We start from the raw sequence: 25,197 nt of genomic DNA, 5'->3' as shown, positions 1-25,197 counted from the left end.
GCATGAATCTAGTAGAAAGGCCAGTCGTGGGACATGCTAGCATTACCAAGCAGTGACCCAGGATTAAGCGCGGTGGACAGTAGCTGCAGTGCTGTGTTGTTAAATTGCTCATTAAATCCAATTAGCGGGAGGTAAAGGGAGACAGGATGGAGGGTGTGTGGGAGGCAGGAGGGCTTTAGTTTTGCTGCTTCTGAGGAATATTGCGTGCCAAGCCGAGCAGGTGACAAATCTCCCGCTCTGAACTCCTGACCTAGCCGTGGGACTCCCCACTTCTTCACTCCCTCTCCCCCCCCTGTTCTCTCTCAGTTGCCCACTTGCCGCTTTCACCTGCGACCTCTCTTGTCTTTGTGCTACTACAATGAGGTGTGAGGGTGCTGGACATCCTGCGACATGTCAAAGAGGAATCAGTCTCACCAGACTATATGCAAAGTACACGGTCAAGCCAATTAATGTCCCAACAAATTAATGAAAACTACAGCCTGAGTGTTGCTCTCATGTGGCGAGATAGTGCAGTCACACCAGACCAGTGCCAAGACAAATGTCAACACAATTACACAGCATAACAACACCCTGCTGTGGCCTCTCACTAACCTCTCCTTAATTCTTAACAAAAACAAGTTAATCGTGGACTATAGTGCCCTATCCCTCCTGGATTTAATTCACAGTTTACCTCACTCTCAAATTCACTTTCTACCTGACTTAATCTTTCCACCAGTTTTCATGGTTTGTACCCTTTGTGTCTCCATGACACAATGCAATGGTTTGAATCTCAAACAAACAAGGAGGGATTATGAGAGACTTTGGAAATGTAGTCATTCTTCTCATGAAGTCTCATTTGGTTTGGTGATCTGTGATTTCATTCGTGTTTACTTCTCAGAATGTCAAAACACTGAACTCTAATGCACATTGTTTTTCCAACCCTTGTCCCAGTGTTTGTCCTTTATCTGTGAATCATGCGTCACCACTCTGTGAGGCCTGTCCTCTTTAATCCAAATCGTCTGCCCTTTTCTCAAAGGTATTCTACCCTAATCCTAAAACTTCAGTTTGAAAAGATACTTTACATCTGCACGGACCCGCTTGTATAGAATTGATAATTGTTAAGGGGTTATAGTGGAATAATTTGGTACATGTGCGACTGACAGCCATGTGAGTCCATCAGATTGTTTTTGAAGATAAGTAACATTCTGTAAAGGTTTGTAAATTATGTAAAAGTTTATTGTTAATTGTTAGATATTCAACCATCCTGAATCATTGAAAAACATTTTTTTCTTTCATTTTAAAGTTGTTCTATGCTCCACAGATTGTCTACACAATGTTTTAAAACCTCATTACATACATTACTAAATTATTATGGGAACATTTGTAAACTGTTCCTGATATTTCTTGGCCTTGACCACATTTCAGTTTCTAAAAAAATTGGTTTTGAAAAGCACATTATGTAAACTGCGCTTAGGGTTTCAAAATTAAGAGGAAATATTATACTGAGGAAATAAATGACCTATATATACACTTGCATAATAAAATATAATCTATCTCTGTTTAAAAAAAATAATTACAAAACACTTCTTAAGCTTCTTAAGCTATAAAGGGCATATATGTGCATTTGTATTAAATCAGTAAAGCCCTTTGCAGTGGACATTAGAGAAATTGTCCACTGTGCCACAAATCCCCTTTCACTATATCAATGCAAAGGCTTCTTATAATGGCAAGGTATAAACTGTGATCAAATTCTGAAGTGTGAAAATATCCAAAAACCATCACACGGTATGTCAACTCATTTTAATAAATACTTTCCTCATAGGCACAACGGGCCAGAGGTGAAGCTTTGAGGTAATAGTGTATTCTTTGGAGAGCCTTTTTTAATTAGATTGTGTTTATAATATCCCTAAGAAAATCGGTTTCTGCCAAACACTTGTAACACTTTCTTCTTGAGCATTGTAAATATTTAATGGAAAATTCCGCTTTACTAATCAAGCGGAGTGAAAACCAGGCTGAAGCACAAACTGAGCTGAGGTGAGGGGCCACTAATAAAGCGTCAGGAGTTACGGGGTTCCCAATCGAGGCATACAGGATACATTTTGAGACAAAAGTAAGATTGGGGCAATATATCATCACAGGATTTATATCTGAAGTATTTCTCTCTTTATCATTATGTTTTAGGAATCCAATGGCTAATCAGGCAAGATTGAATTATTCTTAATAGCTGTCATGTACACTAGCTTTTATTCTGCGACCATCTTACATTTTTCAAGATATTTGCTTTATGACTTCATATCATGTTAACTGTATTTAATAAATATACATTATGTTAGATCTGATGGTTCTCATTTGTCCTACATTTTTTTTGTTTTTTATATACTGTGGTAATTTTTTTTAAATATCAGATCTTGATGTTCTTTTATAGTGCATTAGTTTCGCGTGTGTGTGTTTATCACAGACTGTAAAACATTCACTATTGGATTTGCCGTCTGCTCTCGTGTATCTTCTTGTCTTCAGACATTTACAGGTTACTTGTGGCTCTGTATGCAGATTATATGAGGCTCTTATATCTTTTTTTTTACTTTTTATGGCCTCAGGAGCTACTTTGGTTATCTGTCCCTTAGGTCAGACTGAATTACTGCTGGTAGAAAAGTTTCTTAAGCTCTCTTTCCTGTTACAGGAGCCTCAAAGAAAATAAAAAAACTTAAAGTTGTAATGTCTCTAGTCTAAACCGACAGTAAAGAATCTCACCGTATATTTGATATTTTATTGATTAAGGAATGAACTACCTGCACCTGCTGATTTAACGGGAATATTGTGTCCAACTTTAATTAAAAAAAATGTCTGACCTCGACTTAGTTTTTTCCAATATTTTTATTTTACGTCATATATTCTTTTCCATATTGTATGTTCATAAATGTGACATGTTCTGCAGGTATGTTTGAATGCACTTGCAAAATTAAGAAATGCATTATCACTTTCTAACATAAGTGACATAATTATGAATAATTGTGAAAAAGAAAACACACAAACAGTAATTATAAAGTTAGTTATAGGTTCTAGTTGGTCAAATTCATGAGTTTATTACAGTTTTAATATATACTACACAATTGCAGATTAATTGCGGGTACCGGTACTTCAAATTCAATGAGACAAAATATGTTTTATATTTTAACATTGACCTTAAGAATGATCTTTACTCATACCTTTTGGCAGTAATAAAAAATAAAATAAAATATATTCCCTCAATTAAATAAATAGATTATAATTTAATGCAAATTATCTCAAAATGTAACACAAAAATACAGTTTGTATTAATGGCAGCGAAAGCCAAAAACGTAATGTTCATGAGTGATTTGTATTGCATTACATTTTCATTTATAGTCATATTTAGTTTTTTGACACATTTAAAATGGAATAATTCAGAATTATAAAAAAGAAAACTGAAATAATCAGTTGTTAATTTAAAGTGTTATTGTAAGATGTAATTTCACTGTTCAATTTTAATATTTTTATTGTAAATTAACAAACATTGGACACATAGTTTCATGGGGACACTGTACATCATTTTAATCTTGTGTATTTTCTTTACGTTGTCTTTATCGTAACAGCAATTCTAACTTAAATAGTGGCTCATTCATTTAACAAAGCGTCTCAATACCCCCAACATGATTAAGCCTGTGTTGCAGTGCTGTGTTTGAGACAGTACTGTAAGTAGCACCTGACCATTTAACTTTGTAGTTTAGAAAACTAAGACCAGCAGCCCGAAAGTCAAGTGTTCCCATCCGAGTCTGACGGCCCCAAACAGAGCAGTCTGTCTCCACTGTGATCTCACTGGGCGGCTGAAAAGGGTCTGAGAGGCTCTTCAGTTATGATACTTTAAGAAAAGGTGTTGTTAAGGGTTTGCACATTTATTTCACTTCACGGCACCAATGCTTGCTGCCTTCAGTAACTGTTAGTGTAAAAACAGGGAGCAAAGACTTAAAGTGTCACACAGCAAGTTCACTTTTCACCCGGCGTTTTTCGCCAACAGCGGTTAGGCTGTCTTCTGTAAAGGCAGAACAGAGACTAAGGCGGTTTGCAGAGGTCTTGGATCAGCAGGCAGCAGGTTCGGGGTGGAAGTTGTGACTTACAGTATCTGCTGGAGGAATGGAGACTGACTTTGCAGTGGCTTTTATGGATGACTTGGTGCCCTAGTTACATCGGATATGCGTCTCTCTGCGCTCACTGAGGAAGTCCTCAAGGCCTTAAAGTCGCAATACTGTAAAAGCCAGCAGAGCCGCCCTAACTTTTCCTGACCTCTGCCATTCTGCTCTCTGTTTACTACTTGATACTCAAGCGAACAGACAATCATAACACTTGACGAACTCCTCTTCATATTTACCATCACAATTGATGCAGAGAGTTGGCTCGATGGGGTTTCTCTGCATATTCAGCGTACTATCTTGCCTTCGTATAAAGATGGCTGAGGGGAACAGTTGAAATGTCTCAGTCAATCCCTCAGAAAAGTAGATAAATCTTTCCTAACAGGCTCTTTGTCCGAGAGTAGATGACACGTTTGACACTGATGTATCATGTCTCAGTAGCTCAGACATGGAAGGCAGCCTGCCGGCTTGATGCAGCACAGGCAGCAAGCCAACAAAGGTAGACAAGAAGGGTCGGGGGGGGGGGAGGTTTAAAAACAATCCTATCTGTGGATACACTGTGGGCTAAACAAAGGATTGGGCCTCATTATGATAAGAGTGTACACGAAAGCAGACCAGTTTTTATGTGAAAAACGCTCTCAGGGAGGCCGCCGTGAGGCAATGGCCCAATTTCTATTCTCTCTGTAAATAGCTGTGCGCCTAGCTGTGCGCCCAGTGCAGGGACTTATGTCGTTGTTTGCACTGAGCATGCTCGTCGCCATCCCCCCTCCATGCCCTTCATCTCGTCCATGTTGCTGCCGGTCATGGGTATATGTCATGGGAATGAGCGAGAACACTGTGATACACATTGACAAATAGGTCTCGCTGTTTTCCTGATGTGCAGAGCAGAAGTAATACAGTGAAGCTGGGCAGAACAAACTACCACAGTAACACAAATAAAAACGGTTCCTACAGTGTAGTTTTTTCGAAATGACAAAATGTTTCACATCATAAGCTGGATAATATATATTCTTGATTTAAATTGATTCCGGTTTTCCAGTTATAACAATAACAAAATACCTCCTATCCCATAAATTAAACTGCCGTAATTACATAACTAGATAAATAAATCAAATGAAATAATTTATTTTAATTACATTTGTTACTATTCTCTGCACAATGCTGTGCAGAGATGATGGTAGTAAAATGGGAAACAAAATATAACAAATAAATTAACAAAAAAAGGCTGGAGACACCTGCAAGCTCACATAACATGTTCTTTTTTTACTTCAAGGGCCATCCCTGACCCAGAAAACAAGTCCCAGGCAGGTTGTAGGTGCTTAAAGGATGGTTTGTGGCTATCAAGCTAGTGGAGTGATTACATGCCTACCACAGTTACACAGACTTCGAAAAGGCAGCAAACACTTGGGAGGCTGCCATTGGATTCGAGGCAGCAGCCAACTCCTCTTCATATTAACAATCACAAATAGTTTATTTTAATTTAATTTGTTACTATTCCCCATAAGCTCATCTGGTCTTCAACCTTCCTACATTTTCCCACACCACACCGCTCCTCCGCTCCCTTCACTGGCTTCCAGTAACTGCTAGAATCCACTTCAAGACACTGGTACTTGCGTACCATGCTGTGAATGGATCTGGCCCTTCCTACATCCAGGACATGGTTAAACCATACACCCCAGCACGTGCACTCCGCTCTGCATCAGCCAAACGGCTCGCTGCACCCTCACTGCGAGGGGGACCCAAGTTCCCATCAGCAAAAACACGTCGGTTTGCTATCCTGGCTCCAAAATGGTGGAATGAGCTCCCCATTGACATCAGGACAGCAGGAAGCTTACACATCTTCCGGCGCAGACTGAAAACTCATCTCTTTCGACTCCACTTCGAGCAATGAAATGAAAAAAATAAAAAATAAATAAAAATAACTCAGTTGAGTAGCACTTAAAATGGTTTGGCTCTGTGAAACTTAATGTACTTATATGATTCTGTTTTCTTCAAGTTTGTATCTTCTTGGTCAAAGATACAATATTAAGTCGCTTTGGATAAAAGTGTCAGCTAAATACAATGTCATTTAATGTAATGTAATGTAATAAATTATTGAATAATAGTAAAATTGTTCCACAAAATTATACATTACAAACTGCAAATATATCAGAGTATATTAAAGGCAAAGTAAATCAAATGTGCTTTACATTAAAGTGAATACATCAATAAAGGAAAAAACGAACGAAATGACCAAGAAGGATAGCTTTCGTGTTTTTAACCATTTAGCTAAATTACCTTTTCTTCTTTTCCACTACAGGAAACAATTCTTAATAAAACTTTCAAAACTGTCTGAGCTATGATTGAACATCCAAAAACCGAACTGCCCTAAAAACGTGTTAGAAAGGAGGCTGCTGTGGGCATTTACATTTGACTATTGGCCCTGATGAATTTTTTTATGTATGTTGAATAATACCCGTAGCCGAACAAAGGGCCGTCTAGGCTGGTTGAATTTTAGCCAGATTTAAAGACACGACAAATCATGTGTGACTTTCAGTACAAATATGTGTTGAGCCTTTGTGGAATTTCAACAACCACATTTTCTAGCAAATATTTCTAAACTAATCACAAGCTTTTAAAATTCCTTCTGTAATAGCCTGTTCAAATTGGTTGTCTTGTACTTTTTTTGATTGTCTTGTTTTTGTCTCTAATAACATTTAAAAGTTTTTGTCAAGTAAAATAATTCAACAATATATTAAATATACAGGATTATAAGAGGGAAATCATTGTTTCTTAACTCAAATATTCTGTGATAACATCGTGCTGAAAAAAGACATGTCAACACATAAGCTGCTAATGGCAATTAATATAGTTATTAAATGTTTTGTTATTATTTCTAATTACTCTCCACAAAAGTGTTCATATAATGATTTTGCCCACTTCCTCATGCATATTCAAAATAGATATAAACAAAAACAAGAATAATGTACATCACATACACGCTTCCAGTAAAACCTACAAACACACAGACATAAACTACTAATATTTATACGGCAAATAGAAGTAAATGGCATAAATAACTAGAAGTAGATCTAGACCTGACCGCATCAAAGTGTTACATGGTTTAGGGACTCCGCTTCATGACTTAACAATTTGTTTAAAGGAGCACTGACCTAATTTTTTTCACAGCTTTATTATGAGAGAATAGAAAAAGAAGCTTAGCTGTAAACTCAGACACCGTGAACTCGGATTGACACCGAGTTCACACAGAGGTTATTGGTTCAAATTAGCTGAAAGATCTGCAGGGCCTACTGGGGCTATTTGTTATGTGACATGTATGCTCCACAAGGGGGCAGTACAATACCTGGTGTTGGGTGATGCTGCTGTTAAGGGCAGAGTAATGAATGAATAGAGAAAGAGAGTGAGAGAGATATGACCCTGTGATGAACTGCAAATCTGCTGGGAGCTCAGCGGGGCATTGCTGACTGGTTAAATGCCAACCCTCCACCTGCGAGGGGAGAACGGTGACAATGATGCGTCTGTATGCATGTGAGCGGCTGTGATTTCTTTGTCCATGTGTTTGTATTTGCATTCCTCTGTAAGTGAGCATTTGGCAAGGTTTTGGGTGTGGTTAATCAAGCAAACATGTGGCCAGAAGTGAGACAAACACAAGGTCTTGCACGTCCTAGTTCAGGTTTGTCCACTGTGTCATATCCCTTCTTATTTCTAAATATGAATTCCAGTCATTGAAGCGTTTTGCTGCCAGATCACTTCTCTAAACAATCTCTTAGCTTCTCTTTTCTTGCTTCATTTTCTGGACCTCTTTTAACCCTCCTCCCCCCCTTCCATTTTGGCTTTCTCTCCCAACTTTTCTCCAACTCTTTATTTCGTTTCGTAACAAAATCCAGGACCGGGAGGCACATGATTAGGCTGCCACTAATTGGTATCAGATTCACAGGTTTGGATCGGCACAATTTAGCCTGAGCCAAAGTATTGCTCACATCTGCATAGAGAGCGGGATGCTGAGAACCCAAGTGTGTCAGGCTGTTTGGCCCACCATCAGTTTCCCCTCACAGAGTCGTAGAACTGCCATCACGCACAGCGCTCCAGGGCCAGACGAGCACACATGTATGCTCAGCTTTGTTGTGCTAGCCAAACTGTGATCAGAGGACCTTCATATTGACACCTTTCATGCTTTGTTAGCACCTTGACAGTGAAGAAGCAGGACAGCTGAGACGTCTGCAGTGTGACGGAAACAACCGACCGGCGTGGAGAGAAGGCTGAGGTTAAGAGAGGCAGGGCAGACATGGGGATTAGGGAATGGGGTCTGCCTGCCATATTTTCTGCCTTCATGGCCCCCAGGCACAGAAACACACATGCACAGTCTCAAGCAAATAATATAAACATATAATGCAGGCCCACACTTGCACTTGTTACCGCTAATACACTCTGTCAGTGAGCAGCATGTTTTCTGTGGGGTTTTTCTTAAATCAAGTAGGAATTGTATGATTGGCTACGCCACTGAATTTGTTTTGGCAAGTCAGCCAGTTTGTTTCAACTTTATCGCAGTGACATAAGTTGGCAAACTGTGGGGAGCAGCAAATGGGGGTTGAATGGACTGCAATGCTGTGCAGAGATGATGGTAGTAACATGGGAAACAAAATATAAAAGATAAATGAACAAAGAAAGGCTGGAGACACCTGCAAGCTCACATGACATGTTCTTTTTTACTTCAAGAGCCATCCCTGACCCAGAAAACAAGTCCCAGGCAGGTTGTAGGTGCTTAAAGGACGGTTTGTGGCCATTAAGCTATAGAGTGATTACATGCCTACCACAGTTACACAGACTTCGAAAGGCAGCAAACACTTGGGAGGCTGCCATTGGATTCGAGGCAGCAGCCACAAGGGGTTTCCTGCCAACAGACCGACAGTTCCCTAACGTCAAACCCTTGGCAGCTTCAGCACCACCCCTCTTTGGGTTAACCCCTTATTAGACCTGACAAGTTCGGCAAGGACAGGCTTGTTTACCTCAAGGGCCTTGGGGGGATGATTGCTGGGGGAGGGCTGAACACACAACTGCCCTGTCATACCTGTGAGGCTTACAGTACCGAGCCAGAGCATGGCAGGAGATCCAGTGCCTTTGTTCAAAATTCCTCCATGACCGTAATACATCTGGTGGACATAGGGCTGATGCATGTTTCTTATCCACACTAATGAAGATTACTGCTCAAATGCTGATATGTGTGACTTAAAGGTCCCCTGTTATGCAAAATTCACTTTTTGATGTCTTTTATACATAAATATGTCTCCCCGGTGTGTAAGGAGACTCACAAAGTGTCCGAAAATACAACCCTCTAACCCACATGAAAATGGGGGTACAGCGGAGCTGATCCAGATTTGCTGCGGGCATGACGCAATATCGGAAATGTTGGCTGGCTTTACGGCCACGGCCCAATCAGAAACGTCGCTGTATCAGAAACAACGCGCAACGTGTTTTGTAGGTAATATGGTCTGTGTTTACATTAGCAAGCATCGCTAACACTTAGAGCTAACGCTGTACTGGAGAGAGTATGTGTAAAACCAGGATATAATAAGGTACTCACCTTGTGGTAAACCCATGAGAGAAAAAGCATTTGAGCTCCATACTGTTTCAGACATAATCCTTGATGTGGTTTGGAACATAATATGGCGTTTAATCACGGCAGCGTTTAGCTGAGTATGTGCCGGTACAATTCTCCTGCATGAGTTCCTCTCTCTTTTTTTTTTTTAAAGCTACAGACCCAGAATCAGCACTTCTCTAACAGGGCTGAAATAGAGGGGTATGAGGCATGGCTAGAATGGTTGATCTGTTTGGTATTTTGAGCAAAACACTTCATAGACATATTTTTTATATATCTGAGACCTATAATATATGCCTAAAAATAGTATAATAGGAGACCTTTAACTAAAGGTGATTCCACATGATTTCATGACCACCATAACAAGACTTTTCAGGGATCATGGCCTGAAGCATTTATCTGAAGCTAATCAAAGCAAAAGTTGTTGTAATATATTGCTCATGGTGTGATTTCAGAGATACATAACCTGTTCATGCCTCTGTATTATTCAACTCTAGGTTCTAAACTATCAATGATAATGGTTTCAGGCTACCATTCAAAATGATAAGAGAAGTTCTTATGTGACAGAGGTCATAAGAAGTACTACCACTGTTTCAATTCATACTGGTTGATTGAAGTCATAAATAAGTTAATATTCGCTCATGAAAGCAGGCTGCATTACTTATTCATTCTGCATTTCTTTTGAGGTGGATGGATGAGTAGATCTGACAACTTTCCAGTTATGAACCTGCTATCTTTAACTCATCTCAGACTTCTCTCGTTGCACCTCCTGCTGGTTCTCTCCGTGTAGCTTCTCACCAATTTGAAGACCTCTTCACTGCTGTTTCCCACCGGTGCTGTCTATGTCGCCCTCCTGCTGCTTCTCTACCAACCCCCTGACATGTTTTTTTAACTCAGCTTCCTGTTGCTCCTCTACCACCTACTTATCTTTCCTCCGTCACTGTCATGCAGGCACACCTTGCGGAGCAGAAGTTGAAAATGTAAAGTTCAATGTAACGGGTGAAGACTTGGAAGTGACTTCAGGTGAGCTGGGAACATTAAAGGGACAGATGGGAGGATATATTAAGGGCTGTAAACCCCTATAAGCAGAAAACATTTTGAAAACCAGCATGAAAGTTCACACAGTTTTCAATCAAAGGCAAAAATCTGACTGTTAATTGTACTTATTTCCAGTCAATTAAGTCAAATCCACAGAAAAAAATAGGTTACGTTGAAACATTGCTCTTTTAATTCACTGAGATTCATCAGTAAAGTTTTTAAATCTTTGATTTTCTAGTTCTGTCTTCAGATCAAATGTCTGCCTCATTCTTCTACTTGTGATTGCATAGAGAAACACTCCAAAAAGATTACTTCTTTCCATATTTCATTTCAATCCTCATATTTGGCAAGCAATCAATCTAGAATAGCACATAGCAAAGATACAAGGCATATAGTTACTTCCAACAACGACTCACCCCGGACCGGAATTGGCCAGCTATTTGCAGATAGCCTTTTATTCCGACCCTCCATCAGATAACAGAACAATGTAAATCAGGAACTTTGATTGGAAGGGACAATTTTCCTGCTGCACTTTCCTGTGACTTTACAAGAGAGGTAAGTAGGGGGGGGGGGGGGGGGGGGGGGGGGAAATCACTTGCAAAGTGTATCGTTTCCATTTGTTTTGACTGACATTCATCTTGCCTGCTCTTTAATTAAACCATACTAAGGTCAGAAAGATTGTTATGCCACTTTTTTAAAAAGCTTTTTGTGGAAATATAATCCTGACCATTGTACTAAATTGGAGTCACCTTATCCTTGCTCTGTGCCCCATGGCAGCCCTCACACGCTCTGAACGCCTTCCAAACACAACAACCAGGGACTTGACACAGCACGAGGAAAAACTGATATAATACGATCTCTCTTTTTTTCTTCTTGTCACTGCCTCACCGGCATTGTAAGTCTCTCCGTCTCCCCTGCTGGCACATCCAATCAAATTAAAACTGGATGGGGGGAGAGGAATTGCCGTTATGGGACCATGTGTCCCTAAATTCATTGAAGATAGAGACCGGAGACGGGAGTTTATGGCCGGTCCCTCACCCCCTATACTTCCTCGTAATCCTGGCTAGAAACCAAAGAGAGGAAGAAAGGAAAGCGTCTGTCGCCCGAAGACGTTATGATAACATAAAGAAAACCTACCAGCTCGAAACACCAAAACCCCTCCATAATCTAGGCCAAGGAGGGAAGCCTTTGGAACAAGTGACAGGAATGGTGTGTGTATGCAACTGTGAGCATAAACCAGTTCCACTCATGGGTAACAGATGGTGCCTTATCATTGGCCGGGATCGGACTCGCATAGCGCATTCCTAGACATGCCGGTAATGCCTTTTGTGATATTCGGTTAATGCTAACTTCACATAGATTTCACACCAAATTACCATCATAGCATGATCATTACTCTTAGCACTATCAGTGTCAAACTCAAAAGGCACAGCACACTGGGCGGCATTTGTTGAACTATGGTTACAAATGATTTAACAAGCTATTACACCTTCCTGTGTGCTTTCTTTACACATCTATGCAGGCATGCATTACCAACAGCATGGCCTATTTGTGGCCGATAATGAACGCCCACAGTAAAAACAGTCTTCCTCACCTGGTCGCCCTAATACCTGGCTTTTTAGTTGCCTCCTCTTTCACCCTTTTAATAATGCCCTTTTATTCTTGAACACATTATTAAACACTGTCAATCAGGCTAAATACCAGGAATAGTTGTATAAGATCCTAAACAGGGATTGGGGTAGAAAAGGGGGCAGATGGTTCATAGAGTACTCTGAGTGATGGATCTGTTTGAGTCCATAAATGCTGGTGTTGTGAATAGGGAGGGAGAAAGGTAAAAGCTGGGAGGTTGAAGGAAGGTTGGAGGACGGCCAAGTGCATTATGGTTGGGGTGAGAAGTTCGCGCTGGAGTGCAACGAGGGGGGGGGCGAGTTAACTTAGGCTGCACAACATGATGGCTGGTCAGCAAGGGGGATGATTGACACCTGATAAAACTCACTGGATGATTGACATATGCAGTGGGCATGTTAAAGTCTTTGTGGGTAAAATGTTGATGGTGGCGGGCGGCAATGGTGTCCTACACGTTTTTGTGATTGCAAAAACATGTACTTGAACAGATGTCTGTAAGGGCTTTCTGGGGTGTAAACATATGTTTGAGTACATAAATGTGTCTGGGTGTATTAATAAATGTGTGCCTACATGAAGTTCAGCTTCTCGCATACACATCTGGAATTGTTTTGACAAAAACATAGCTTTCAGGTAATGTAACACATCCTCTGGCAGACATACTGGAGTTCTGCTCGACGTCATACTGATATTAAAAGCTCGCTGTCAATCCCAACAGAGTAGAGCATGGCTTTCTGTTGCTTTATTTTAGGAAAAGTGAGAAATTCGCTTATTTGCTTTTATTGCTGAGGGTTAGATTGGAAGATCAATACCACTCTTATCTCTTTGAGCTAAATATGAAGCTAGAGCCAGGAGATGGTTAGCTGGCTTAAAATAAAATTGCAGGCAGGGGGATACAGGAAACCTTTATCTCTGCAAATGCCAGCGGTAGACTGAAGAGGCTGTATTTTTGTACACAGTGGTCAGAATATGGCCTTACACATTTATGTAATTCGCAAAAGTACGGTATGTTGTTGCATTCAGCTAACTGAAAGCTAGTTTGAATATATTGTAATGCTTGAAACTGGCTCCAATTTTAACTCAACTAGGGTTAAGACAGTGTTCTTTTTGTGAATTTAAACAGTTCCCAACTGCAGTAAATAGGAAGTTACAGTTGGCTATGAGATTGCAATGGCACTGAAAAGCCCCTATGGAGCAATGCTAAACTAGAAATACACTAGTAGCTGACAAAATGACTAATGGCACTACTAAAGTGGCCTTGTTTTGATATTTAATAGTCCTAGTACCCCCCAGTGAGAGACAAAGCACATGATAAGGCTTAACCAGGCCTGTGACAGGCTTAGCCTACTGGTTACTGTGAGGAGTGACAGCTTGATGGGGAGGATGAGTTTCCATAGCATTGTGAGAGTAGCCTCAGTTTGCTGATGCCACCCGAGCAGGGCTTGGCACACACACAGACACACACAGACACACAAGGATCACCTGCCTGGAGACAGGGTGGATTATGGGGAATTAGGGGGCACTGTTTGACTTGGCACTGAAACTGGGGGTCCTGTTGTTGTCGGTGCAGGATCTGAAATCTTGCCAAAACACACTGACACACTCTTACAATGGAAAGCACACAGATGACTGAGACACTGATATGAACACATGCACAAGGTAAAGAATCTTGTGTTCACGTGCTTGTGCCGACACATGCATGATGTGCACGCTATACGATGCACTTATGTGAGGCCATGCACATGCAAATTAAATCAAACTGGAAAACTCACACAAACACACACACACACACACACACACACACACACACACACACACACACACGCACACACACACACCAGCTCCCAGCAATGTAAGTGTGTCCCCTATTCCACAGTAGCAACTGTAACAATGACAAGGCTTAGCGGTGCAACAGTAGCCCCCTGTAGATGGACATACGAGACCGCTGTTCATACAGTGCAACCATTCACAGCCTCAGGGCTTGATAACTCACTTTTAGCCAACACTAACCTGCAGCTGTGCACTGTTATAATTAACAGAGAGGCCTTTACATGAAATGTCAATCTGTATTTGGGCTTTTAGTGACAGGCATATCCAGCTGATGTAAAACTGTGATATGGTGTAGTGCATGAAGGGTTTTATTTGATATTAAGATCACGGCACATGGCAGCTATGCCTAATAAACAAATATACACTTAAACGTTCAACTTAACTAAACTTTGCAATGGTATTTTTTTATATATACATGAGATTTTGATTGAAAAAAGATCATAAGTTAAATCAAGTTACAGAAAGACAACACTGAAAATATAAAATAGCAGACACCAATTTGACTAAATAGTTTTGGCATTTTACAACTGTTGATTGTTGTTAAATAAGCTAATAAGAAAATCAAATTATAAACTTCAATTAATATAGTCTGTCAATAAAGTCTGTCCAAAAGGTTCTTAACACACACCAGAGAGTTCACAAGTGTAAAACACAAATGGCATACACAAGGGATGACTTGAACTAAGAGCTGATGGCTATGCAGGCATACCGAGAAAAGTGACTAAAAACACTACTGCCTGATGTCAAACAGACACACACACACAGACGTGCACACACACAGACGCGCACACACACACACACACACACACACACACACACACACACACACACACACACACACACACACACACACACACACACACACACACACACACACACACACACACACACACATACTCACCCTCTCTCTCATACAGTACACCGTATCATACATATCTCTAACACCCCCTGCCAGTTGTCAGTCACTGCCTTTGAGCACAAGGCCTGGGGGACTACATTAAATCCTTCTGGAGACAGGATGACGGCTACAGAGGCCTGCACTGAAAACGCACACTGAACACACACACACACACACACACACACACACACACACACACACACACACACACACACACACACACACACACACACACACACACACACACACACACACACACACACACACACACGACGGCATGTCCTACGGCGCTAACTACATGATGAAACTCAGTGTTCTTTCGTAAGATCTTATGACAGGTTTAAGATTAATTACTGGTAATATTTCAGCTCATAACATGACATTGTGTTTTTGTGCAACAGCTTCGAAGCCTGATTAACAACATTAACAAGAATCAAATAAGCTAGAATGTTTAAACTTTTACCTCACTGTTACTGAATACAGGCAGGAAATTAAAAGCCCACCAGTAAATATTTTCTTGTGATTTCCTGCAAATAATGAGGGACAAAGTAATGTGTGCTCGTAAACATTTAATTGCCTCGCCTCCCAGGGTATTATAACCAAATGGCTGAGTTAGTCTTTATCTATGTAATACAACAAATCCCAAATTAGTAGCTCAGTGTTGTGTGTTGCCATGCTTGATGGACCCATTTTATTCCCAAGCTCATGATATATTCACTATAGCAAAATACATTTCTGTATATATTTCCCAACCCCTTGAATTGCATTGTACCTACATGTGGTGAAAACTGTTTAAAAGCTATGAGCAAGTGTGGTAGGGGTAATGTCAGGTGATTTGGGTATAGCTGAATAATTGTAATTGCCAAGTTGATTGTTGTGGTTTGAGCAGGATTCTCTCACTGGCTGTTTACAAAGTGTTGGCAGCTGCAGATGAGTTACGGGCATATTTCTGAGGATACTTTGTTGTTGCTCGCTGCATCACAAAACGGCAGCAGCTAAGCGACCTCAAGTGAAAGCGGGAGTCTCCAGGCTTTAGCATGAAAGTTATGCAGAAGCAAAACAGATGGTGATGAGATGGGTTTGTTTTTTGGCCCAGCACTTCCCAATTTTTGATGCACTCTTTTGTTGTACTTCAACACCAACATCAACTGTCTCCCTGGCTCTGCTGCGAATGGCCGTAGCAGCTGTAACAATACTGCAGTGACAGAATTATGAAGGGTTTATGACCTATATCCTGCAGTGAAATGGGGCGGGTTACTGAAGGCTATGTGAGTCGAACTCTGAATAAATGATTGCAATGTACTTCTAAAACCGTATTATTTGCTCATATAATTGCAAAAATGGCTGTGTCTGCATATGATATTGTTTGCTATCCTTTGAATCACTAAAAACAGCTGAAGAGGCATATTCATTACAAAGCATTCTGGGTAAGTCGATACACATTTCAATCTGCTCAAAACCGGATGGCGCTCCATGGTTGCTGTGGGAGCAAGAGAGTATTTTATTGACAGATGACATAATGTTACGGCTGCCCCCGTCTCTTCTCTCAGATGAAAACTATGCTGTGGATTAATGGCAGCAACATCTGAAAAATCCTCAATTGTCTCACCCAACAACCATTAACTGAACTGCTCCCTGAAGAGGGAACCTGCTGTCAAAGATACTTATGTGCCGATATATTTATGGCACTTATGACAGTATATTTCTCCTGTGGAAGGAAATTGTTTGAGCATTCAAACTTGCATTTTTCTTTAGTGCCGAGTGAATAGCACTCACACAGTTTCTGTGGAGACCTCCAGCAGTCCTGTGTCCTTGGGTTTTAAAATCTGTATGTTGACTCTGCACCATCCACCTACAGTGTTATTATGTGTTTGATGAACAGGCCAGTCAAATCTCAAGGGCAAAGCCTATCTATTTGCCATCTGTCAGCAACTTGTCATCTGGCTTTAGTAATTACCCAAGAATAAATACGACCAGGAGACAGTAGTTTGGCGGTAGAAAGAGATCTATGGGATATGTGATTGTGTATTCCTGTGTGTCTAAAAATAAAATAAATAAATAAATAAAAAGGTTTTAAAGGTTTTTTCTTATGTTGCGACCACAGCTTTTATAGGCCAACTTTTTAGTGGCTTTGGCCTCTGACCCTTAATTCCTCCATAGTTTGTTAATTTGGTGGTGACCTCCAGTGCATGCTGGGATTAGGGGGTTGAATGGAGGCTATATAGAGATTGTGTAAGTATGAATATGTGTGTTGTCAAATGGAAATGACACAGAGGCAGAAAGGAGAGCTTGCGCTTTGAGCATGTTTAATTCTTTATTCTAAATTCATCTTTGTGTTCGAACAACGTTATGATATATTTATTTTAGGCTGCCTAACATGTCTGCAAGAGTAAATAAAACTGTGTGTAGTTTTTACGCATTGCAAGGCAGCATTGGTACTGTAGTTCGTCAGGTTCTTCTTTTAGATTCCTCTCACATATTTTCTTTGGGATATGATCCAGCAACCTTTTTTTAGGCGTGTTTCTTTGAAGTGAAGTAAATTGACCAGCAGAATTCTTTTTCCTGAAGGATTTTACTGCCTTCTCACGCCAACCAAATAGTGAAATTGCCAGAGATGAAGACAGGATGGTTGTATTCATGAACAGTTTTGATCAGATAAGCTATGGAAAAAAATGGTGGAACAATAAAAAGAGACCTATAAACCAGTTGAAAGAGAACAAGGAACATACATTTGAGTCTGAGGCTGAGAAGGGAGGGTTAAACACCTTCAATCTCCCATCCTGCACTCTCCATTTTAGACTGCAGAGAGATTCTTTATCTTTATGTGTCTGCAGTAGTAAAAGATTAAAGTAGTCCGTGCAGTGTGGGTCAACTCTAGGTGGTCTGACTTCAAGGACCTCACAGACATTGAGGAACACACACACACAAACACACGCACACGCACACGCACACGCACACACGCACACGCACACGCACACGCACACGCACACGCACTATTGATTTTTCTGAAATGTGGGTCTTTGATAGTACAAATTAGTTTGACACTGATTCTGTAAAGGTTTCTCGTTCGCATAAACTGCAAAATGTTAACAATCAAAACTATACTCTAGTAATTGTAATGTTTTCCAGAATTAAGTTTCACCTAAGGATCATTGAACTACAGTAACTACACTTTTTTACGTGTCTTGTATTGTTTTTTCAATAAGGGTTGATTCTTCACCTTTAGTTGTTAGTGAAGGAAAAGCATAGGGCAACTCAATTGTATGGATTCATTGACACGGCAAAGGGATTTGAGCAGTGACTGAAAGAGAATGTTTGCCTCTACCGGTGCCTTGGGGTAAGTTTGAGACATGAGAATATACACTTCTGATCTTGACTGTCAGCTGAACACCAGAACTTCCCATCCCTGAGGCTCGTATGGAGCAGACTGAGGGGCCAATAGAGGGCAGGCAGGTAGAAACAGGCTGTTTCCACTGCCAGTAGATTGATAGGCATTTAATATAAGAGAGAGCAATGTGTAGAGTCAGAGATAAAGGCACACCAACTGTCAGTATGTCTGACATCTTAAACTTGCAAAGATCTCAAAATGGGCTAGAACCCCTAGTTATCTCAGTTTTTCCTCCTTCAAACATGAATGTGTGAAGCTTTTCTACTTTAATAAGTATTTTTTGCAAAGTAAGTTGTAATTTTAGGGCTACTGTGGAAACTTTTAGAACATTGCCTAGCCTCCTAACATAGACTCTGCAGACCATGTGACCTGACATCTTCCAAGAAGGCCGGGGGTCATTTAGCCATTCGGATTGGACAGCCTTTTCTCTTGATTTCGACAGCTTACATTTAATTAAATTGTTAAACAAGGGAAATGTTTGCAAATTGTTCTAAGAAATCAAAAATAACAAACACATCTCAGAATGGTATCTCGATTTTTGCTCTACATATCCAAGGTAGGCTAAATTGCGTCATTTATTACGACCTGTCCCTTGTTAACTCTGACCATTTAATATATTATATACATGCCCTGATCTTGCCAATTTATCATAAAACATTTCCTTTTTCTTTGCACCTCTTAGAGCCGACTTCCGACATCTTTCCCGATTTTGTGTAGTTGGATTTTCACTAAAGTTGCATTCTGTCCGAACACTGACACACATCCACTGACACACCTCATTGTTTCACACTCACACTTTTTAATCTGGAGAGCTTTCAAATGCCTCCACTCAATAAATGCTGACTCATTACTTGTCAATTCACTTTTGCTCCTGCAGATCCTAACTTTCTCCATCCACCTCTCCTTGAGTTCCTGTCTCTCTTTCTCCCCACTGTTTCCCACCTCTCTTGCCCCTCCTCCTCCTCCTCCTCCTAACCACTCAATCTTGCATTCTCAAAATGTACCTTTGCTCGCCTCCCTTCTCTCCTCTCACCATCAGCCCTCGGTCTCTCACCCTCTCCTCCACCTCCCACGTTTGTTTACCAGCGAGTGCCAATTGCTGACCCAGCAGCACTGCTCTCTTCGCACCACCTGTGTTTGAGCGGTGAGAGGCCAAGGACGGCAGGCAGGGGAAATTCTGACGTCTTAACCTTAATCTGATGGAGGTTTTGCCTTAGACAGCTTTTTACTGCTATTGTTTATTTGTTGCATTGCTTATCTGGCCAATTGTTTGAGCCTTTGTGGCGTGATGGAAGGCTGACAGGTCAAATTCATAAGCCCTGTCTGAATTGCAAATAGAAACCTGTGATCAGCAAAGTGTAATGAATTTAAAATGGCTTATTTAGAACTTTTCCCTCTGTAAGACCGGCTGGGTTGTTCTCCTTTATTTGTCCTCGGATTTTAGTAGGCAACACAACAGTAAAACAGCAAAGGAAAACTAATTAAGTAAAATCCATGTTTTCCATGACATATCATTTTTTATCTTGTACGATGGGTATCTGAAATTGTACCCACCTGAAAAACGATTGAATGAATTGCAATTTAATTTAGTTAAAATATCGAACCTTTCAAATGTAGCCAAATTATTTGTTCTCTTTAGCCACCGTTAGCATGACATTTGTGTCATGTGGGAAATTATTTTACACCAACTGAATAGATTACAAGGACACTTCATGTTCACCCCCGGATGAATCATAATCCCTTTGATGACCGTGCATATTTTTATAGCCATCATCAGATCAAAATCTGTATTTGTTAAATACATTTAAAAAGTAAAATTCATGCAAAGCTATGAAATCCCCATTGGCCTCAGCTGTGCTTATGTTGAATACTAATTTAGGTTAAACTAAACTGAGATAGTGAAAATGGAACACATTGCCTGCTAAACCATATGCATTTAGTACAGCCTCAAAAGGCAGTCTCTGGACACACACACACACACACACACACGCACACGCACACGCACACACAGACTCATCACAAGAAAACAAAAAGGCCTTCAGAGATTTCCCTGAACAAAACAAGCCATGATAAAAAGTGGACCACTGTAAGAAGAGATGGTACAGCTTAGGGCCGAGGAGAGTGCAATAACGGCAACAAAAGTGTAACAATAACAACAACCACGGCCCCTGAGAGCCTTTGTCTATCACACCTAAATTATTCATGAGCCCAATGAACTAGAGATATATATTTATATAGGCTATATTGAGAGGTTTAACAAAAGAATGATGTGCTAGTACTGGTTTCAAAAGAAGCCTCCTGTGCCTATCAGAAATTCAGAAGTTCAGTGTTTGGTGGAAAGGGCCTTGAGTATAACAACATGCAAATGTAGACATATCCCTCAGCGTATTTTATAGTGTTTTGATCCCAAGAGCAGATGCACAGATGGCCTGTTGTGACGTATGATTTAATGTATGAATTAAACACTTGACTGTGTTTATATTTACAGGTAACTATTGCAGTGTTTTTATTTCTTTGCTGTAATTGTAGCATTGATAATTATTACTTCAAATAAAAATTATTGAGGTTTTCAGTAGTGTAGATTTCCATGCATTCAAGCTCATCTCTAACCGCTGCTATCTCAGGTCGGTGCTTGTTCGAATCGACGCTGCAAATCAAGGCCGACAGCTGTGTGCCGGTGGAAATTAATCTTTCTAATTGAATGAACATGTTGACTTGACTATAGTCATTAAAAAAATCCAAACACTATATCTCTGTTTAGGCTTTTATAGACTTTTATAGACTTCAACATCCCGCTGCTGTGTGCGCAGAACACGTTTTGGCCGGACGGCCAGCTTAGGGTAATGAATTCTATGAAATCATTCCCTCTCTCTTATTAAGACCACATTAAAAGAGAGGCCAAAACCTGGAGCAAAGTACACAGAAAGGAGGAAAAACAAACCACTCCACACAGAAAGGATCAGTCCCTTTTCTTTATTTTTTGGGGCACTAGAAACAGGCTGCTCTTTTATTGGCTGTCAGCTCCAACCCCACTGCAGCAGGCAAACAGAGACATGAAAAGAAGTGAAGGGAGAGGGGGACATTTTCAGTATTTAGGAGTTCAAGAGGCTCATCCGGACATCCTGGGTGAAGCATGAGAAAGAGAGAGAGACAGGAAGAAAGAGAAAGGGATGGAGAGACTATGTAAAGTGTGGGTGGCTTTAAAGGCATTTCAATGTGAAGGTTTTTTTGCTTAAGTGTGCACATGCATGGGGAGTTTGTTTAAATATGAGTAGGTGTGTGTGAGGCAATCTTTAATGTGTGTGTTTACAGATGAGTCTCAGGAGGCAGCAGCTGGAACACTGTGCAGACCTGCTATCGTCAGTTTTCCCCTAAATGCTGCCAGAAAAGTTGAAGTGATAGTCTGTCTTTGTAGAACATTTCCCAGATTAGATATAAAACACATTCAAATGCGTCACTTTGAATGTTTCTGGATATGTGTATGCGCTCCACAACACTGTTTTTGGCAGTGGTTGGTTGTGTGTGTGTGCATGGATTGTGATTTAGACCTACTCATACTTTTTCTCTCTGATTCAGAGGGGTTCACACATTTTTTCAGGAGGAGAGAAAGTGGGTGGCCAATGCCAGAGACTTGTCAAGCTTTTGCACGTTGAAGGTATATCATTGTTTGACAAGAAAATGCTGTTTTTTATCACTGGGAGCTCATTCAATTTTTTTCAACAGTGCAATTACTGTATGCTTCCTTCGCTCTCTCTCTAAGTTGTTCTTGTTTTCAAGTATTTCTGACACCTCTCCATATGTTAGTGTTGTACAGAAGCTTTAGCTTTGTTTAGGCTGGCTGTGTTTTTAACGGTTACACACTTCAAACTGCCAAGTAAAGTAAAGCATTGCTGCTACAGAACAGAGGATTTGTCAGCCTTATCCAACAGCAAACATGAATAATTCATCATAACTGGCAAATTCACGGAAAGGTTTGCTGCATGTAACGATACCTGGAAAGTATAAATGACAGAGATTACAAACCAGAGAAAAGTAGCCAACAACAAAATATCCTACTGAATCAGCTGCCGTAGCCAAAATACTCAAAATACTGTATCAACAAGTATCTTATCAAAACAGATACGATAAAAAAATACATGCTTAACTCAATTCCTGTTTAAAACTTTAAATATTTTTGTAGTTTTGTCACAGTCTTCATCAGTAATGTGTTGTATTGGCACTGAAACTTTACTGCTTTTTCCTTGTAACCACGGGTGAACATTATTTTCCTGTCCACTGCTCATATTTATTTAAACATATTTTGTTGTCACATAAAACATAACAAACCTAATGATATTTTTCTGTTTGGGATACAGGAAGCATCCCCCCGCTTGGTTACTGTCTCATCAACACAGCTTTCTTTCCAATTCAAAAAGCCCTTTATACCGTTCCCTCGTGTTTCAAAATGGCTGTCAGGCGAGACAGGTGGGACACCTTAAAACGGATTCAAAGTAAAGCCATAGACACTGAAATACCTCTCCTGGTATATCTTTCCTTGTTTCTAATAACAATTGGATGAGACTGAGCCAGTGAGCCACAGTTCTGCCCCAAATCACTTCATTGATCTTTTTTCCACCAGATTTAGATTCAGTCCATTTATTAGCTGCAAAATATATTTTCTATCTCAGTTATATTGCCTTGATCCTGGCTTTCTATATTACTTTAAGACATATGGCAGAGCTGTTTGTACTTAGCTGTACAGAAGGCCTCGTAAACTCCTTCCCTTTGGTTGCAGAGATTGAGTAATCAAGCTTCCAAAGCAGCCGTGAAGAATGAGACAACAATGACTGTCCCTGTTCTATTCTATTATCTTTCACCCCCCGTCTTGTCTCAGTGTGTCCCCTAAAACGGCCGTGATATCCTCCATCTCTCTTGCTCTCTGCACTAAACCCACCATCTCTCTCACGTTCACAGCCTCTCTTTCAATCCTGCTCTTTCTCTCTCTCACGCACAATAGGTCTCCTCAGCCCGGGTCCTGTTTGATGTTGGACCTCGAGCAGTGAAGCCCGTCTCTCCCTTTCTGTCGCACTCTTTATTCTACTTAAAAATTCACCCAATTTATCTATTTCAGTCTAGTCAAGATTCACTCATCGCCCGCCCGTCTAAGCTTGTCCCCTCTGTGGCCTTTTTCTTGATAACGGGAGCCTGCTCTGGTCCATCACCACCTCCCACTTTGCCACGGCCCAGGCCTGTGTGATTGACACGACCGCTTTAACTTCCCATACCATCCCCAATCCCCACCCCCCCTCCTCTTTTCTGGTGCTGCCTCCATCCTCTGGGCCTCTTTCTCTTCCCACAATCCACTGTCTCCATCTTTACCAGACATGGCCTCCTTCAATTATCTAACTGTTTACCTCTATCTGTATGAGTTTGATCATATTAATCAATAGAGTTGCTATAAAAAGTTTCTTCTTATTGACATTTCAAAAAAATTGTGAAAGTTGCAGCTGCAGTTTTTTTTAACAGGCTTTTAGATAATTTAGATGTGTTGTACTCAAGCAAGCAATTTTCCATTGATCAAAGAAAGTCCAATAATGCACCTAGATGAAAAAGACGCATAAATGTATATTGTTAAGAGTAAAATTATCTCAGATATCTTTATTAATAATAATAATAATAAATTCAATTTATAAAGCACCTTTCATTGCTAACAGCAATCCCAAGGTGCTACAGGAGGCATAATAAAAACAAACAAAATAAACAAAAGTTTAATCAAAAGCTTTTTTTTAAAGAAAGGTTTTTAGGCCTTTCTTGAAGGCGTCAGTGGTCTGTGGAGTCCTTAGGTGGTCTGTGGAGTCCTCAGGTGGTCTGGGAGGGAATCCCACAGGCGAGGATCAGCTGCACAGAAAGCCCGATCCCCCATTGTGCGGAGTTTGGTCCTCGGGGGGGGCGAAGCCGATGGTTGGTTGTGGAGCGGAGGTTGCGTGTGGAGGTTTGAGATGTGAGAAGTTCCTTCAGGTATGGAGGAGCGTTCCAGTGGATGCATTGATGGGTCAGTAGTGCGATCTTGTAGTCAATCCTGAATGAGGAAGCCAGTGGAGGGAATGAAGAACGGGTGTGATGTGGTTGTACTTTCTCACCCTCATCAGGATCCTAGCGGCACTGTTCTGTACATATTGGAGCTTCTGAAGGCTCCCGCTAGGAGTCCCGATGAGGAGAGCGTTGCAGTAATCAAGCCTTGATGAGACAAAGGCATGGACCAGTTGTTCTGCATCTGACAGGGAGAGTGTGGGACGTAGTTTTGCAATGTTCCTGGGGTGGTAGAAGGAGGTTTTGCACAGGTGTTTGATGTGGGTGTCAAAAGTCAGATGTCTGTCAAATCTTACACCCAGGTTGGTAACTGCTGTGGAGAGGGGTATGTTTTGGCCAGAAAAGGTAATGTGGGTTATGGGGGATGACTGGACCTGGTTTGGTGTGCCAACTAAAATAGCTTCTGTTTTGGAGCTATTAAGTTGCAGGAAGTTTTCTCGCATCCAAGCCTTTATCTCCTCAATGCAGGTGTTAAGGGATGTTGATGGGAACGGTGACGATGATGGTGACAGTGATGATGCATGCGGGATAGGGTCTGTCTTTATATATAGCTGCGTGTCATCAGCGTAGCAATGGAATGATATTCCATGCTTGCTGATGACACGGCCAAGGGGCAGAGTGTATAGGGTGA

The sequence above is a fragment of the Trematomus bernacchii genome, unplaced genomic scaffold (genome assembly GCF_902827165.1).
Source record: "Trematomus bernacchii unplaced genomic scaffold, fTreBer1.1, whole genome shotgun sequence".
Taxonomy (NCBI): domain Eukaryota; kingdom Metazoa; phylum Chordata; class Actinopteri; order Perciformes; family Nototheniidae; genus Trematomus; species Trematomus bernacchii.
The sequence above is the reverse complement of the archived record's forward strand: the minus strand, read 5'-3'. Positions refer to the sequence as shown.